Consider the following 17,944-nt stretch of genomic DNA (forward strand, 5'->3'; position numbering starts at 1 on the left):
CTAGATTCCACAGTTCTTAACATTTTGCTATACTTATACCTATTATCTGTCAACTACCTTATTTTTTTTTATGGGCTTCAACTAAATTGCAGACGTCAGTGCCTTTCACCCTTAAGCACTTCACATACACAATAGAGTTCAGTATTTTTTAGGTTAAACTTATACACTGTCAGATGTATTTTTGTGTTTTCCTACATCTTGATTTTCCCTTCTGCCTAACATCCTCTCTAAGGTGGTGTCTGCCCTTCCTTTTTTAACGGAAGCACAGTTCCGCTGAATAGATGTGTCCCTGTCAATCCCCACCCCCATCCTTCTTTAATGGACGTTTAGGTTGTTTCAAGATTTTCACCCAAAGGACGGACGTATCCCCTTACGTGTGACAATGGCCTTCCTTGCTTATTCCTCTTTGGGTTCTTGCACGCGTTTTTCTACGATAGCTACCGAGAAGTGGAATTGAGCAAAGAGAAGGCCCATTCTTTTTTTTTTTTTTTTTTTTAAAGATTTTATGTATTTATTTGACAGAGAGAAATCACAAGTAGATGGAGAGGCAGAGAGGGAAGCAGGCTCCCTGCTGAGCAGAGAGCCCGACGCGGGGCTCGATCCCAGGACCCTGAGACCATGACCCGAGCCGAAGGCAGCGGCCCAAGCCACTGAGCCACCCAGGCGCCCCATGAAGGCCCATTCTTAATTCTAAAAGATCTCGTTAAATTGTCCCCTCTTCCCCTCAAACTCCCACGAGCATCGCACGTTCCGCACACCTTTGTCAACCCCGGAAAATACCTGTCATTTAATTTGCAGACAGCTCTAAGGGTAAGGAAATGACGGGAACCCAGTGCGGCTGCCCAGCGCAAGAGGACCCTGGACAGGCTGTGGCACCGGGCACAGAGAACGCGTAGCCAAGAGGCACCCTTCTTAACATTCGTTCTTGTTAACGAGCGCGCTCCCCAGGGCCTGTGGGCCTAGCGGGAGGCGCCGGGCGCCCGCCGCAGGGGCGTGTCCCCCATAGGCCCCGCCCCCGCTGCGTGCGCACGTCGGACCGCCCTCGCGCTGCCCGCTCGGCTGCGGCGGCCGCGGCGCTTCAGGGAGTCACTGGCGGACGCGCGAGCGCGGCGACTGACGGACGGCGGGGCGGACAGGAGGCGGGTGAGTGGGCCGCGCTTTCCGCGGCCCTTCTCTGGGCTCCTCGGCGAGTCCGGCCCGCCGGAGCCTTTGGGAGCTGGGCCGGGTGGGCGGCGGCACGCTGGGACCCTGGCGCCGGCCTGAGGGAGACCCGGCGGGCAGGGGCGGGGGGCGACCGGAAACGGGATGAGCGGGGAGGGGGCCGAGCTGAAGATACCCCCTTCCTACGCGCAGCTTCGGCGGGCCCGCGAGGCCAGAGCAGCCGGTCCGCGTTGGGCCCCGTTGGGCCCAGCCCCTCGCGGCGTCACGAGTGCGCTGGGAGAGGTGACCCCGGGGGCGCCGCGTGCCGTCTTGGCGTTCTTGGCGGGGGTTGCAGCCTCCCGCCGCGGTGGGCCCGCCGGGACCCCCGTCTGTCCCCCGGGCTCCTGAGGTCTGTGCCCCGCGTGGCGGCTGTTGCGGGCTCTGCGCTTCCTCCTGAGTCACCTCTGTCGGAAGGGCGCTTTGAGTCACTGTCATGACTTCATGAGTGACCCGTGACCGCCGGGGCGCAGACCGGTCGGGAGGGACCGACGCCCCGGGGCTGCCGGTTAGTCCGGGCGTGGAGTTTACCAGTCACGGCGTCGGCGCGCTGCTGTAGGTGTATTAATTGCCCGTGGTTGCCAGGAGCGCCTTGCACAGTCCCTTGCACCAGGCCTGCCTGTGTCATGCGATTTAGGTGGATTCTGATGAACCGCTTGTTGTGGCGTGTGGCAGTTCGTGTTTGTGGTTCTCTGAACCATACGAGGCGGCATGTGATTGGGGGCGGGGGGTGGGGGGGGTGGGAAACACCGTATAATGCTCTGCAGTTCGCTGTCAGCCCCTTCCAAAAGCTTATGAGTTGATAGGTTTTTCCACTTATACAATGGAATTAATGATGAGACGCGGGTTAAATGACTTCACCTCCATCCCACAACGGAGAAGACACCACAGATGGCTTTGATCCTAGTCATCTGCCTAGAGAACCCATGATCTTTCCTCAACAGCGTGGTAGAGATTGGAAGTGGATTATGTCAGTTTAAACTCTCTTCCCTCTCCCGGTAACCTGTCTTCCAAGTAGAAAGAAACAGGAGCTTAGTGGTTTTGTGTATTTGAATTTATGGTTTGACATTGGCTAGTGTGTTCTGCTTAAAATTTTAACTGCCATGTTTAAAAATTTTAGTTTTTCTTTTTGCATGGAGTGGGTTAAGGAATACACTTCAGTAATAGGCGCTTTATTCTTTAGTTTTTTTCTTTTCTCTTTCTTTCCTTCCTTCTTTCTTTTTTTTTTTCCAAGAAAAATCACAAGCTTACCAGAAATTCACAGGTTAGGTATTTACAGGCTTACTTGGTGGAATTGGAAGAACTTTTAAATACAGCACCTAAGCCAAAACGCTGGGAATTAAGGGCTTGGAAATACTCACTGAGGAACCCCATCTAACTGGGGATGTGGGGAGGAAAATGTATGGTTCTCTTTATTGTCTGGTTTGCTTTGCTTTTTTCTTCTGCTTGGGCCGGTATGGGGAGATTCTGTGAGTCACTAGAGTCAGGAGTATGAGCTGCTCTAGAAATGGCAATGCCAAATGAGAAGATGAATTATAGAAAGTATTCATTGCCTTTTAGCTCACCCCTTACTGAGTTTGTTGAAATGCAAAATTGGACAGCTGGGGCCTTTGAGCTACCTTGATTTTTTTTTTTTTTTAAAGATTTTATTTATTTATTTGACAGAGAGAGATCACAAGCAGATGGAGAGGCAGGCAGAGAGGGAGATAGAGGGAAGCAGGCTCCCCGCCGAGCAGAGAGCCCGATGTGGGACTCTATCCCAGGACCCCGAGATCATGACCTGAGCCGAAGGCAGCGGCTTAACCCACTGAGCCACCCAGGCGCCCTTTTTGTTTTCTTTTAATAGCTGATTATCTTCATAGGACAATTGAACTCTGCATCAGTATTGCATCAAAAACTAGAATTTCATTCCTTCAGGAGAAAGATATTTTTGAAAACTGGAATTTTGGGGGCGCCTGGGTGGCCCAGAGGGTTAAGCCTCTACCTTCGGCTCAGGTCATTATCTCAGGGTCCTGGGATCGAGTCCTGCATCAGGCTCTCTGCTCAGCAGGGAGCCTGCTTCCTCCTCTCTCTCTCTGTCTGCCTCTCTGCCTACTTGTGATCTCTGTCTGTCAAATAAATAAATAAAATCTTAAAAAGTATCCAAACTGGAATTGTGGGTTCATGTGGGTGGCTTTTTCATTTAAGTGTCTACCTTCAGTTCAGGTCATGATCCTGGGGTCCTGAGATTGAGCCTCATGTCCAGCTCTCTGCTCAGCTAGGCTCTGCTTCTCCTTCTGGCCAGCACCGCCCCCCACCCCAACTCCCGCTCTCTCAAAATAAAATTTGGAATTGTGTATTTATTGTACAGTTGAGAATTCAGCTTGTTAACTTCCTGGTGAAAAAAAAGAAAAATTTGAACTGTAAGTTACCTCCTGGTATGTTCTTGGCCACAGTTAACTGAAAAGTTATAAATAGACATTTAATGTAATCTTATTTTCTTATAGTAATCAGTGAGAGAATTAAGAGCTCTGGATTACATATCTTTTGTAACACAGTGAGGGTTATGTGCTTTTTAACTAAATTTATTATGTCTGTTAGGTTTGTGCAAAAACATAGGAGAAAGGTCTTCTGTTGTAATTTGAATGATTTCTCAGGATATATTTGCAGTACTGAGAAGCAGTGCCATTACTGATTAATTCTTGGGAGGAAAGGAGGGAGGGACAGAAGAGAGACAGAAAAGAGTAGAAGGAGGGGGAATCTTTAATTGGAACAGTTACTGTAACTGCTTATAAGGAGGTCTTTCCTTTTTTTTTTTAAATACTGGAAGATATTTTACTCTGGTGACCATGCAGGTGCTCTGCAGTATTGTTCACTAGTATGGTTTACTTCTCTACACTGACTCCAGTTAGTTACTGTAAGATATTATCTTCCATTGTATTACACATTTTAAAGCCAACTAATGAAGACAGCTGCACCCCTCAGAAATTTCGGTTTTAAATTTCTAATAAATTTGACACGCAGTACGAACTACAGCAACCCATAACTGATGGTCTCGTTTAGCAACATTACATACATTTATGAATATGCAGTTACATTTATATATATTGCAAGAAATCTTTTCTGAATGACCATCGTCTTTTCATTTAAGAATAACACTGGTTACTGTTACTGAAGCTCACTACAGATAACTTATTTCATTTATTTATTTATTAAAAAAAAGATTTTATTATTTATTTGACAGAGATCACAAGTAGGCAGAGAGGCAGGGGAAGCAGGCTCCCTGCTAATGTGGGGCTTGATCCTAGGACCCCGAGATCCTGACCTGAGCCCAAGGCAGAGGCTTAACCCACTGAGTCACCCAGGTGCCCCTCCCTACGGATAATTTAAAGGTATATAGCTATTGTAAAAGAAATCCATTTAAAAACAGCCCACCCACAAGAACTACATCTAAATTGCAATCATGGCAGACTGAAATGGAGCTGGAAACTCTTTCTGGGTTGTCATATCAACAAATTTATATTCAGACCTCACAAGGCAATATTCTGAACTCTTCTTTTTTTTTTTTTTTTTTAAAGATTTTATTTATTTATTTGACAGAGAAAGATCACGAGTAGGCAGAGAGGCAGGCAGAGAGATAGGAGGAAGCAGGCTCCCTGCTGAGCAGAAAGCCCAACGTGGGGCTCGATCCCAGGACCCTGAGATCATGACCTGAGGCGAAGGCAGAGGCTTTAACCCCTGAGCCACCCAGGCACCCCCTGAACTCTTCTTTAATTTAAAAAAATTTTTTTAAAAGATTTTACTTATTTATTTGACATAAAGAGGAAGATCACAAGTAGGCAGAGAGGCAGGCAGAGAGAGGGGGAAGCAGGCTCCCTGCTGAGCAGAGTCTGATGATGTTGGGATGATGATGATGATGATGATGATGTCGGTCTCAATCCCAGGACCCTGAGACCATGACCCCAGCAGAAGGCAAAGGCTTAACCCATTGAGTCACCCAGGCATCCCTGAACTCTTAACTAGGTATTTCAAAGCAGCAATTAAATTCACAAGTCTCTTATGTGAACAGGTTTTTTTCTATTGCTTTGATACAATTTTCAAAGGCTTTTTAGCAAACATGCATTTCTCTGTGTAATAGATTTTTAAAAAGATTTCATTTATTTATTTGACAGAGAGAGACAGCGAGAAAGAACACAAGCGGGATTCTTGTGGGAGTGGGAGAAGCAGGCTTCTAACCAAGCAGAGAGCCAGATGCGGGGCTTGACCCAGGATCCTAGGATCATGACCTGAGCCAAAGGCAGACACTTAACAACTGAGCCACCCAGGCGCCCCTGGACTGACTTTTTGTTTGTACTTCAAAGTGATTGAATTGTTGGGGCGTGTGGCTGGTTCAGTTGGTAAAGCTGCCCCTCTTGATCTTGGGAGCTCATGAGTTCCAGGCCCATGTTGGACATAGAGTTTACTTAAAAAAAAGTGAATTGTTAGGTATAAGATTAAGCTGGTTGTCAATTTGTAACCATTTTGTTTCACTCAAGCTATTCAACATTAGACAGTTTCATTTTACTTGTCTGTGTCTGTATCTAAATACATACTCATTTATATTAGAGTGAAAAATAAATGGTTTCTTCCAAAAAAGGAAGTTGTAATGGTATATTTTTGACATGAGAAAAACATTTAAGCCCTTTGAGCTGCATTTTCTGTATCTGAAAAATGGGGTTAATACTTAATGAAGTTAAGATTAGCACCTTAAAAGACCTTCAGTGCCTTGAATGGTGTTTATAGATCTAAAATGGGTTTTCATACTTTCCTATTTGGATAAGTTCGGGATTGGGCCAGGGAATAAGGTTTCCCATGTGATTCTTGTTTAGGGCCCCCTGTCTAAAGCACAGGCTAGAACAAAGTGGGAGTGGCCTGGCAAGAGGGTAGAGAAGTGAGTGAGTAGGGTTACTTGAGGAAGTGGATGGCATTAGAGGAAAGAAAGGGGTAATTGTTGCATGGCAGTGATTGCTGTCAGCTTGTATGCCAGAGGCCGAGCAAGTAGATCGTCTCTTCTTTCTACTTAGGGGCAAAAATTAATTTTTGTCACACGAATAGAGTTGTTTCTTTCCCAGGAGTATCATAGGCCTAATTATTGCCATAGTTCTCAGTAACTTTAAAAAGGCTTTGGAGGGGCGCTGGGTGCCTCAGTGGGTTAAGCCTCTGCCTTCTGCTGGGGTCATGGTCTCAGGGTCCTGGGATTGAGCCCCGCGTCAGGCTCTCTGCTCGGCAGGGAGCCTGCTTCCTCCCTATCTCTGCCTTTCTCTCTGCCTGCTTGTGATCTCTCTCTCTGTCAAATAAATAAATAAAATATTTTTAAAAAATAAAATAAAAAGGTTTTGGAGAAGAATGACATAACAGAGACAGGTGTCTCATACCCTGCCTGTCTGACTTTTTACTAAATACTCCCAGCTTCCTGTCTTTCTCCCTATGCAATCGCTTAGTCTCAGAAGAGTCGAGTTTCACTGTTTCATTTTGTGTTTAACATCGCAATTACCTGAGGGCTGTGGGAAAGCACTAGAGTGGTTTAAACGATCTGCCATCATGCTTTTAGCTGACCTAGTTGATTGGCCTTCCTCATCAGTTGCTATGATGGTCATACTTTTTATGCCAACGCTGGGACCCATAGTCTGAGCATACAGTGTACTCAAGGAATTGATGGGACAGGATATTTTATTTGAATCAGAACTGTCCTGGAAAATGTGGAACATAAGGTCAATCTTTAACACTGTTGCCTGTACTGTACAATCAATATTTATACTGTGGTACACCTTGTTGTGTTGTTTATCTTTTTTATCTCTGTCTCTTTTTTTTTTAAGACTTTATTCATTTGACGGACAGAGATCACAAGTAGGCAGAGAGAGGAAGGGAAGCAGGGCTCCTGCTAAGCAGAGAGGCCAATGTGGGGCTTGATCCCAGGACCCTGAGATCATGACCCGAGCCAAAGGCAGAGGCTTAACCCACTGAGCCACCCAGGCGCCCCTCTGTCTCTGTCTTTACTGAAAGGTGTTTAAAGTCCAAACAAGGGCCTTAGGACTCTTTGTTATTACAGAGCCCACAAGCATTATAAACGCTTGTTGATGATGCTGTGGCATGTCATGTGCCCAAGTGTAGCCATCCTCTTTCTTAGTTACTGGATCTGCTCTTCTCTCTGGCAAGACCTTTACACATGGCTGCAGAGGAACTGTTGTCCCGAGGAATTACTTCCAGGGCAGCCTGGAGGAGGACAGGCAGGTGAAGAGAGAGAATTGGTAAACAAAACTGTATGTGGGCTGGGAAAGGAGTGTAGGTAGTGTTTGAGTGCAGATGTAGTGAAGTGTTGGCCTTCATGCCCTTGGTTTTCTACAGGAAGGCAAGGGGAGAGTCAGGCTTTCTCTTTGTTTAGTAATAGGTATCCCACTAATTAGAAAATAAATTTTTAAATTTTTTTAGATTAAAAAATTTTTTTTTAGGATTTTATTTATTTATTTGACAGACAGAGCTCACAAGTAGGCAGAGAGGCAGGCAGAGAGAGAGAGAGTGAGAGAGAGGAAAGGAAGCAGGCTCTCCGCTGAGCAGAGAGCCCGACGTGGGGCTCGATCCCAGGACCCTGGGATCATGACCTGAGCTGAAGGCAGAAGCTTCAACCCACTGAGCCACCCAGGCACCCCGATTTTTAAATTTTTTAAGTTACCTCTCTACCCAGCATGGGGCTCAAACTTACAGCCCGGAGGGGTGCCTGAGTAGCCCAGTTGGTCAAGCGTCTGACTTTAGCTCAGGTTATGATCCCGGCCGGGGTCCTGGGATTGAGTCCAGCATCAGGCTCCTTGCACAGTGGGGAGCCTGCTTCTCTCTCTGTGTGCCCTGCCTGCTGCTTCTCCTGCTTGTGCACACATGCACTCTGTCTCTCTGACAAAGAAAATCTTTAGGAAAAAAAAAAAGAACCCGAGATCAAGGGTTGCATGCTCCTCTGACTGAGTCATCCAGGTACCCCCTAGAAAATCTAAAACACTCCATTCCTTTACCACACACTTTTTTTCTTTTCTTTGGACAGCATCAGCAAAATTTCCAAGTGTGTGTATTCAGTGTCATATCTGTCTTGCTCTTTGTGTTTGCAGAATCCGACTAGAGGAGAAAAGTGGAGTGACTAGTACTGTTGATTATTCTTTCTTGCCTTTGCGTTTGGCTTTTCTAGGGCACGTTGTCCAGTTTTAAAGTTATCGTTTAAGTGCAAGTGCCTAAAGGTAGAAGGGCAAAGAGGCAGTGATATTTGCCTGTTGGGCAGCATGTATTTCCTCTTTGGTGTGCAGAGTATTGGCCCTGAGGGGGTGTGCAAAACAACAACAAACCCAGCACAGTCCTTGTTCACATGGAGTTGGCTGTCACCTGGGGGAAACTTGAAATCGTAAAATTGCTTCTTTTTTTTTTTTTTAATTTTTAAGATTATTTATTTATTTGAGAGAGAGAAAGATCACAAGTAGGCAGAGAGGCAGGCAGAGAGAGAAGGGAAAGCAGGCTCCCTGCTGAGCAGAGAGCCCAATGTGTGGCTCAATCCCAGGACCCTGAGATCATGGCCTGAGCTGAAGGCAGAGGCTTAACCCACTGAGCCACCCAGGTGCCCCATAAAATTGCTTTGTTTATGATTGTCGTTCTGACACAGTATTTTGGGAGGTCAGGAAGGTGAAGAGCTGAGAAACAGAAAAGACTGAAGAACTTGAACTGAACCCATTGGGGTTAGGTGACAGTACAGTAAGAGAAAAGAAGACAGCCAAAGAAAGGGGGAAGCCCTCTTTAATCAGTACTCAGGATCTCACTGAAAACATACTATGATGAAAATGTCTTTCATAAAGAGACTGCTGGAATGGGGATTCTTAACCTGAATTTTGGGTCTGTGGGTTAACTTTAGGGGCCTGTGGTTACTCTGGAATGTCATTGACAACATTTTTTATATGTAATTGTCCTGGAGAGAGAGTCTACAGCTGTCCTCTGATTCTGAAAGGGATTTGCAAACAAAAACGGTTAATGATTATTTTATTCTGGCAAATTCCCTTCCTACCTATCTTCAGAAGTGCATGTCTCTGAATTTCTTTTTTCAGATGTGGAAGCATTTGGGTGGAAGATTAGAGACGGAAACCATAGCATTCCTTTGTAAACAAACAGCTTTTCATCAAACACTGTCATGGGACATGCATGAGAGTTCATGCACAGGACTGTGCCTTCCCACGAAAGCAGTGGTCTAATTTGGTTTCCAGGAACAGGGTGGCTAATGCACCCTCCCTTACTAGTGTGGTTGAGGCTCCAGGTCTGCCCTCAGGGACCTTACAGTCAAATGTAGTGGATACAGAATTAGAGCTAAGTAAGAGTGTTGCAGATGGGGTGAACTGAGGATGCAGAAACCACAGGCTTTTTGGAAGGTCAGGATGTTTTCAAGAAGCTGATGTACTACTGGAAACAAGCTGTGAAAGAGTATAGGGAGCCCTGGCTCACCAGCCGAAAAGCTCTGGGCAGGTCCAGGAACAGTGGCTAATCCAGGACCAATTTCTTTCTGTTGCTTGGACACACTAACCTAAGAGACTGTCCTAGAACCACTGTCGCTTAGCACGTGCAGCAGCAGATGGAAGCCATCTGTTTCGGAGCAAATAACAGCTTCCCTAGACTGAAGCCACCAAACTAGGCTGAGCACAGAGTTCCTGAGGATGCTGGAGGAACTGAGTTCCTGAGTACCTGGCCTGGCTTTGTTTTCCATTTATTTTTAAAAATTAAGGGAGCTTTACACACATCATGAGTCTTGAACTCAAGACCCTGTAAATCAAGAGTCACATGCTCTACTGACCGAGCCAGCCCTTTGCCACCACTTTAACTGTGGATGCTGCTGCACTCATTGTATTTGCTTTATGTATTGGCCCTTTTTGTAGGGTTTGGTTTAGAGAAAGGATTGAGGGGCACCTGGGTGTCTCATTTGGTTGAGTGTCTGGCTTTTGGTTTCAGCTCTGGTTAGGGTTGTGGGACTGAGCCCCGCATGGAGCTCTGTGCTCAGCACAGAGTCTGCTTGGGATTCTCTCCTTCCCTCTCTGTCCCCCTCTCTCCTGCTCATGATCTGTCTCTCTCTCTTTCTCTCCCAAATAAAAAAATAAAAATAAAATCTTTTATAAAGAGGGGGATGGTGTGGCGCCTGGTTGGCTCCGTGGGTTGAGCCTCTGCCTTCAGCTTGGATCATGATCTCAGGGTCCTGGGATCGAGCCCCACATCGGGCTCTCTGCTCAGCGAGGAGCCTGCCCCCCCACCCCATCTGTCTCTCTATTTGTGATCTCTCTGTCAAATAAGTAAAATCTTTTAAAAAGGGGCAGGGGATGAAAAAAGAATAAAAAGAAATAAAGGGGGGTGTGGAGATAGCTCCTAGAGCCCTGAACCACACGGTCCACTGCCTTTATTGACCTATAAGTTGTTGAATATTTGTCGTACCCATCTTGTCTACCTTCTTTTTTCCAAAAGTTATTCATTCATTATTGCCTAATCATGTCCTTAGGCAACAGTAGATGTTCTGGGCTATTTGAATTTTTTCTTGATAATGATTAATGGAGACAATGATGTTTGACCAGTTCTTAGGAACTTTTGGGAATTATAGGCACCCACTTCATGTATCTTTAATTCATGTAGTCTCCATGAGGGCTACCTCATGGAAAAGGAAATTACTCAGTTTTATAGTGGCAAACTGTTGTTTCTTTGTTTTCTTTAAGTTGGGATCACTGTAGCATTTTTTACTTTCCCCCTTGCAATAATGATAACTTTATTCCTTGGTGTATTTCCTCCAAAATGTGTGTAGAGACAGGATGTGGGCTTGTTAGGAGGTTCTACAGCTGTTGCATTCTTTGGGTTGACCCCTTCCCTAGAGTAACAAACATGAAAATGTTGCTGTGTATCCCTTCTCTCCAGAGCCAGCTGGAGGAATAAGGGATTTTTACAGTGGGAGACATCAGGAAGTGTCAGGTGATTGTGCTTGCCTGGGGTGGAGGAGTGTTGGCAAGCATTACCTTGACTGTTAAAATTTTGCCAATCCATTTCTTTCTTTCTTTTTTTTTAAGATTTTATTTATTCATTTGACAGACAGAGATCACAAGTAGGCAGAGAAGCAGGCAGAGAGAGGAGGAAGCAGGCTCCCTGCTGAGCAGAGAGCCCAATGTGAGGCTCGATCCCAGGACCCTGGGATCATGACCTGAGCTGAAGGCAGAGGCTTTAACCCACTGAGCCACCCAGGCACCACTGCCAATCCATTTCTTTATTCATTTTTATTTTTTTGCCAATCCATTTCTTTAAAAAGAAAGGGGCAATGGGGTGGGGGGAGGATGCCATAAGGCAGGTTCTGCTTCCAGTCAGGCTTTCACAGTCCTTAAAACAAAATCTGAAAGGTGTGTTCTCAGTATTTCTGTGGCATATAAGAAAGCCATTTTAAAACCAATGCAATGCAGCATGTCTCCTTCAAATATGAAACTGTTAGTTGAGCATAAAGCATCCCATGCTTGGTTCTCCAACCTGGCCAATCTCATCCCTCACCTCATCAGTAGAAATGTATGCAGTAAAAATGCTTACTCACTAGCCAGTCATTTTTCTTATTTCTGGGGTTCTTTTCCTTTTCCTTTTTTTTTTTTTTTTTTTTTTAAGTAGGCTCTACACCCAGGGGCTTAAACTCACGCCCCTGAGATCAAGAGTCTCATGTTCTACCAGCTGAGCCAGCCAGGCACCCCTTTGGGATTCCTTTTTAACTATCTTATTTGTCATCTGGTCTTTGAGAATAACTTGATTCTGAGAATACCCCAAATTTTGGAAATCATTCATTGACTCAGCAAACCCTGATTGGGTGCCCTGTATTGGGCAATAGGAGAAAAATATAAACGAACAGTAATCTGGAATGTAAATAAATACTATAATGGGATACAAGTGCTATAATAGATCATAAAAGGCTCCCTTAGGTAACTCTTAACATTAGGCCTCCAAGATCATCAAGCTCCTTGTTTTCTATACCTTATTTTTAGAAGTAGCAATACTGCATTTTTTAAGGAAGAAGATCAAGGAATAGGGGAGCAGCTCTGGCTGAAACAGTTGGGGGAAGCTCACAGCCTTTCCTGCTCTTCCTCATGTTAAATACCATCCTCCCTGCAGCTTACTGAGAAATGCTTCTCATTTTATTTATTTATTTTAAAATGTTATGTATTTGAGAGAGCACAGAAGTGGGAAGGGGCACAGGTAGAAGGAGAAGCAGGCTCCCTGCTGAGCAGGGAGCCCCGTGTGGGGCTCCATCCTGGGACACCAGGATCATGACCTGAGCTGAAGGCAGCTTAACCTACTGAGCCACCCAGGCGCCCACCTCTTGTTTTATAAATGAGGATGTTGGAGTTCCAGAAAGTCCTGTAATACGGCTAACCAGTGCAGGCTGGGTAATAGAACTTAGTTCTCTGGATTCTTAGCCTGCTTGTCAGTCATGCACCAGACTGATAGAGGATCATTAGATTTCTTCCAGCATTTTGTTCCTTTACACAAAGAAGTCAGTACTCTCAGGGGCTTCATTTCTACCTGGCTTCATTACTTAGCTTGAAGCTTTAAAGCTTTTGCCTCCTAGTGATCCCAATACAAATCAGTCCTATTCCCAGGAAGGTACTGTGATTCCTTTCATTGTCATCTGTGGACAGTGCCAAGTTGCCCCATCTAGTAGTAGCCTTTTCTATTTTCTGGTGTAAATTCAGTTTCCCCAGAAATTTCTGGAAATGATATTTGATAGAGGTGTTGCCGTGTGAAGCACAGCGTCAAAATCTCATCTTGTGGGACGCCTGGGTGGCTCAGTTGGTTAAGCAGCTGCCTTCGGCTCAGGTCATGATCCCAGGGTCCTGGGATCGAGTCCCACATCGGGCTCCTTGCTCGGCAGGGAGCCTGCTTCTCCCTCTGCCTCTGCCTGCCTCTTTGTCTGCCTGTGCTCGCTCGCTTTCTCTCCCTCTGTCTCTGACAAATAAATAAATAAAATCTTAAAAAAAAAAATCTCATCTTGTCTCTGTAAACTAATGAAGGGATGAGAAGAATATTAGATGAATGTCCTTTCTTGAACCATCTTAGTGCTGCTGCTGAGTTTCAGGCAGGGTTTCTCAGCCTTGGTGCTATTGACATTTTGGGCTGGATAATGATTTGTGGTGGCGGGTGTGTGAGTGCACGCATGCATGTGTGTGCATACGTGCACTTGTGTTTGTGCTCTCTGTGCATTGCAGGGTGTTAAGCAGTGTCCCTGGCCTCTACCCGCTAGATACCGGTCGAATGGCCTACCTCCCAGATGTGACAACCAAACATGTCTTCAGACATTGCCAGATAACCCATGGGGATGGGTGTATGCCAAAATGGTCCTCAGCTGACCACCATTGGGTTGGGGATTGAGTGTCATGAGATAAAAGTGCAAATCAGATTTATCAAAGAGTCAAGTAAGTTTTTCAGTTACCTAAACCTTTATTTATAGTGATCAGCTGTTCTAAAGAAACAAAACTCCATCCTGACTCTCCATAGCATGAAGGGAACCTTCATCCAACTCACGTTTGGAGTGTCCCTGAAGAAGTTTGAACTTCGGTGATCATCTTCTTTAGATCCTTTTCAAAATTTATTGTGCTAGAGATTCCAAGATTTTTCTATTCCTTTCTTGGTACCTAGTGTTATCAGAATGAAAACAGAGGTTCTTCACAGTGAGCCTTGTGTGACCCCAGTACAGATTTGATGTAGCCTGTAAGGGTTTTCACTGAGACAGGGGTATTTCCATTTCTTGTCTTAAAGTATATAGGGGGTTGCCTGGCTGGCTCAGTCAGTTAAGCATCTGCCTTCAGCTCAGGTCATGATCCCAGAGTCTTTGTTAGTGGGGAGCCTGCCTCTCCCTCTGCCTGCTACTCCCCCTGCTTGTGTGCCTGCTTGCTCTCCCTCTCTGAAAAAATAAATAAATAAAATCTGGAAAAAAAAAGGGGGGGGATATGAGAACACTAACACTTGTTAACTTTAAACTTTAAGGGACACTTTCTTCAGTTAATATTATACAACACATTGCAGTTTAGAAGTAATTTATCTCATTAAATTTTCATATCTACCTTGTGGTGTTACTACTGTTCTTACAGGTGAAGAAACTGAGATTCTGACAAGTAGCCAGTCCAAGGCCACCCAGCTGGTGTATGACAGAACCAGGCTTTGTTCTCAGTTGTACCTGACTAGAACCTGGGGCTTCACCACTTCCCTGCTCTTCCTTTTAGCCTGTGTGGCCTTGGCTGAGGTCAGTTCAAGTAGCATTTTTTGGGTGCCTGCTACAGGTCATCTCTAAAGGTCATGCGGGCAGCCCTTGCCATGCCTCCTCCTGTGTCACTTCAGCATGTCAGTATTGTGTTATGCAGAAAGGACTTGGATGCATATGCTTGCTGTTAGACTGCTCTGTGCCCCTGACCCCTGTACCAGTGGTGGTAGGGTTCCCTGGGAAAGCTGAACTCCTTACTCTGAGAAAGTCCCAGTAGCTGCTGTTGCTGGTTCCCTGCTGCCATAGACAAAGCTTTTGTAGGATGGAGCCAGCTTCTTGGAGTTACCGGTTCTGAGTCGGGCTTATTTCCTTGACCCCACTTGACTTACCCTCCCCAGCCCTTCCTTCCCTCCACTCACCCCCCATCAGAATCTAGGCAACCCCTCCCTCCACCCATCACTGTGAAAAAGCCTGGGAATAATACCTAATCCTGTAGGCCTGTGTGAACATGTTAAGACATGGACCCTTTACAGGTCCAGAGTGAGATCTAGGAACCACCTTGTTAGAATGACCATTACCTTGGCTGGTGGAGTTCCTAATCTTACATGAAGTTTATGTTGACATACTTCCTATCAATTGCACTACTGTTCCCAAGTTAGACATGTATTTTTAGTAGAGAAGATGGGACAAAAATATATATATATATACATATATATATATATTTTTAAGATTTTATTTATTTATTTGACAGAGATCACAAGCAGGCAGAGAGGCAGACAGAGAGAGTGGGGGATGCAGGCTCCCCGCCAAGCAGAGAGCCCAATGCAGGGCTTGATCCCAGGACCCTGAGATCACGACCTGAGCCGAAGGCAGAGGCTTAATCCACTGAGCCACCCAGGTGCCCCTATATACATATTTTTTAAGAGGTGAGGGAGAGGCAGAAGGAGAGAATCTCCAAGCAGACTCCTCGCTGAGGGCAGAGGCCAGCATGGGTCTCCATCCCACGACCCATGAGGTCACAGCCTGAGCTGAAACCAAGAGTGGAATGCTTAACCGACTGAGCCACCCAGGAACCCCAGGACTGAGTAGATTTTAGACACTCAGCACATGTGGAACATGCTTTTAGATTCTTGAAACCAGATCTTCTATTTCTCTGTAGTTACTATGGTGATAGGTGCTATAGAGATGTGCAGATCCTATTGTGACCTCTCCTTTTTACAAAGATGCCGTCAGTCTCTGGCTTCATTGTCCACCAAGGCCTGGCAGGTCTGGCTGCCTCCCTTCATGCACTGAGTGGTAGAGGCACTGTCCTCCCCTCTGAGACCAGCTGGCTCCAGCCTTGGCCTGCCCTGCTGGTCAACAAAAGCACGGCTCACCAGGGAACAATCTTCTCGGGTTGCGGTGTAATCTGAGTGAGTGAAGGTTAGTGTTGTCCATGGGCAGCACCAGGTTCTGAAGCTTCAAATAGGAGCCTGAGCATTAACTTCTCAGAAATCATAGGACTGAGCTAACTTTTCATACAAAGAAACAAATGGCACTCAGTGGTTTAGAAAACCCCTCCACTGCACATGTAAATGCAGTGTAGTATAGCCTCGTTTTCCATTTTGCTAGTAGTCTGTGGTGATATCCTACTAATTGCACATCCATGTTAGCTGGGATATAGGAGGAGTGAGCTTGAATTCAGGAAGGACTCAGGTTTCACCCCAACTCCATTATTAACTTTCTAAGTGACCTTGGCCGTATTACTTAAAGCTCTCAGTCTTTATTTCTTCCCAGTCAATGGGACCCCGCTTGAGAGTGACTTAACCTGGTATGCCCAGGTCTTTTATTTTGTTTTTTAAAAATTTTATATTTTTTAGAATTTGTTTATTTATTTATTCATCAGAGAGAGAGAGAGAGAAAGCGCGCGCACAAGCAGGCAGAGTGGCAGGCAGAGGCAGAGAGAAGCAGGCTCGCCTCTGAGCAAGGAGCCTGATGTGGGACTCGATCCCAGGACGCTGGGATCATGCCTCGAGCGGAAGGCAGCCGCTTAACCGGCTTAGCCACCCAGGCATCCATGCCTGGGTCTTTTTTTTTTTTTTTTAAGATTTTATTTATTTATTTGAGAGAGAGAGAGAGAGATCAGAAATAGGCAGAGCAGCAGGCAGAAAGAGAGGAGGAAGCAGGCTCCCCACTGAGCAGAGAGCTGGATGTGGGGCTCCATCCCAGGACCCTGGGATCACGACCCGAGCTGAAGGCAGAGGCTTAACCCACTGAGCCACCCAGGCGCCCCTACCTGGGTCTTTTAGACTTCAGTCTGGTGCTCTTCCTCTGTACATCTTCCCAAGGTAAACTTGAGGACCTTCTGTTCTTGCGGGGGTGCTGCTGAGCTGCTGCTGAGTCTCTCTGTAGAGAGAAAAGCACCTGGGAGCTGATAACACTTCATCCTAATTAGTCACTGTCCCTCGACCCCCAAATGCTGTTCGTAGTCACCATATCTATGAGAGAAGCTGAAGCCACATGCGACAACTGTTACACCTGAGCAAACAGGAATAGTGACAACTCTGCTTAAGCTACAGGACACATTTTCAAGATTGTTCTGAAGTTGGAATAATTTTCACTTGATGGTACCTAGGGGTGACCCATGGATTTGTCAGTGTTTCCTATGTTAAAAGATGTCTGGTGCCTATTCTTATATGGTCTTCATCATTTTAGAATTCAGTCAGGGCTTCAGCCCCCACCCCACGTGCTTCTCATGGGAAAGAGTCTTTGTGTTCTCAGCCCTGAGACCTGGTCCTCTTATATGAGGTGGGGTGATGCTCAGGGAACAGGGGAGTCATATTTATTTCATTCATAGTAGCAAGTCTTTTTACCAGGACTTCTCTTTGGCAGCAACAACAGTAGACTCCTAGCCCCTATTCTGAGCTCTTTTCAATGCTTCAGGTTTCATCCCAGTGTCTGCTCTGAGTGCTTGCCCACTTGTATTTCAGCATGCTGGAGATGAGCACGCCCCTGTCCCGAGTAAAAGAAAGTGTGCTGGAGAAGTTGTGGACTTCCTGAGTGGTCAGTTTTTGAGGTTACTAAGAGGCTAGTGCCTCTGGACTAGGTAGTGATTGTTTTGGTTTCGGGTTGCTTATTGTCTAGATGTGCAAATGTGTGCTTAGTAAATCTGATGCAAGAGTGTTGTGCCCCTGGAGTCTACTTTTCCAGGATTCCTTATCTGAAACTCACTCTTAAGCCACAGGTTAATAGTCATCCAGTCAATGAACTGTGGGATTGAATTCATCCAGTGATTAAAATGAAAGGGATGAAGGTTGTGTGTAAGATTTCCCGAGGAATGGCAGCACCAGGGTTCAGAGGAGAGTTCGTGCTGTTCCTTGTATAAACTCTGAAGCTGTTGACCTCGATGATGTGGTTTCTTCAGAGTTTTGGGAGGCCTCTCTCTTCAGGTGTCTTGTTGGGTTAGTGCAGAGTCAATCCCACACACTGCTCCCAGCATCTGCAGTGAGATGACCTTGGGTGTGACCTGCT

At 45.9% G+C, this 17,944-nt stretch overlaps 1 protein-coding gene across 2 annotated transcripts in view; it reads left to right on the forward strand.

Moving 5' to 3' along the window:
* The first annotated feature begins 1,053 nt into the window (after nt 1-1,053).
* Nucleotides 1,054-17,944, forward strand: part of HMOX2 (heme oxygenase 2) — a 31,660-nt gene continuing 14,769 nt past the window's right edge. For both annotated transcript variants that reach the window (XM_044233712.1, XM_044233713.1), the window contains exon 1: nt 1,054-1,143. The gene's annotated coding sequence lies outside the window, so the exon portion shown is untranslated. The remainder of the gene's footprint in view (nt 1,144-17,944) is intronic.

This window comes from Neovison vison, chromosome 14 (assembly GCF_020171115.1).
Source record: "Neovison vison isolate M4711 chromosome 14, ASM_NN_V1, whole genome shotgun sequence".
Lineage (NCBI taxonomy): Eukaryota > Metazoa > Chordata > Mammalia > Carnivora > Mustelidae > Neogale > Neogale vison.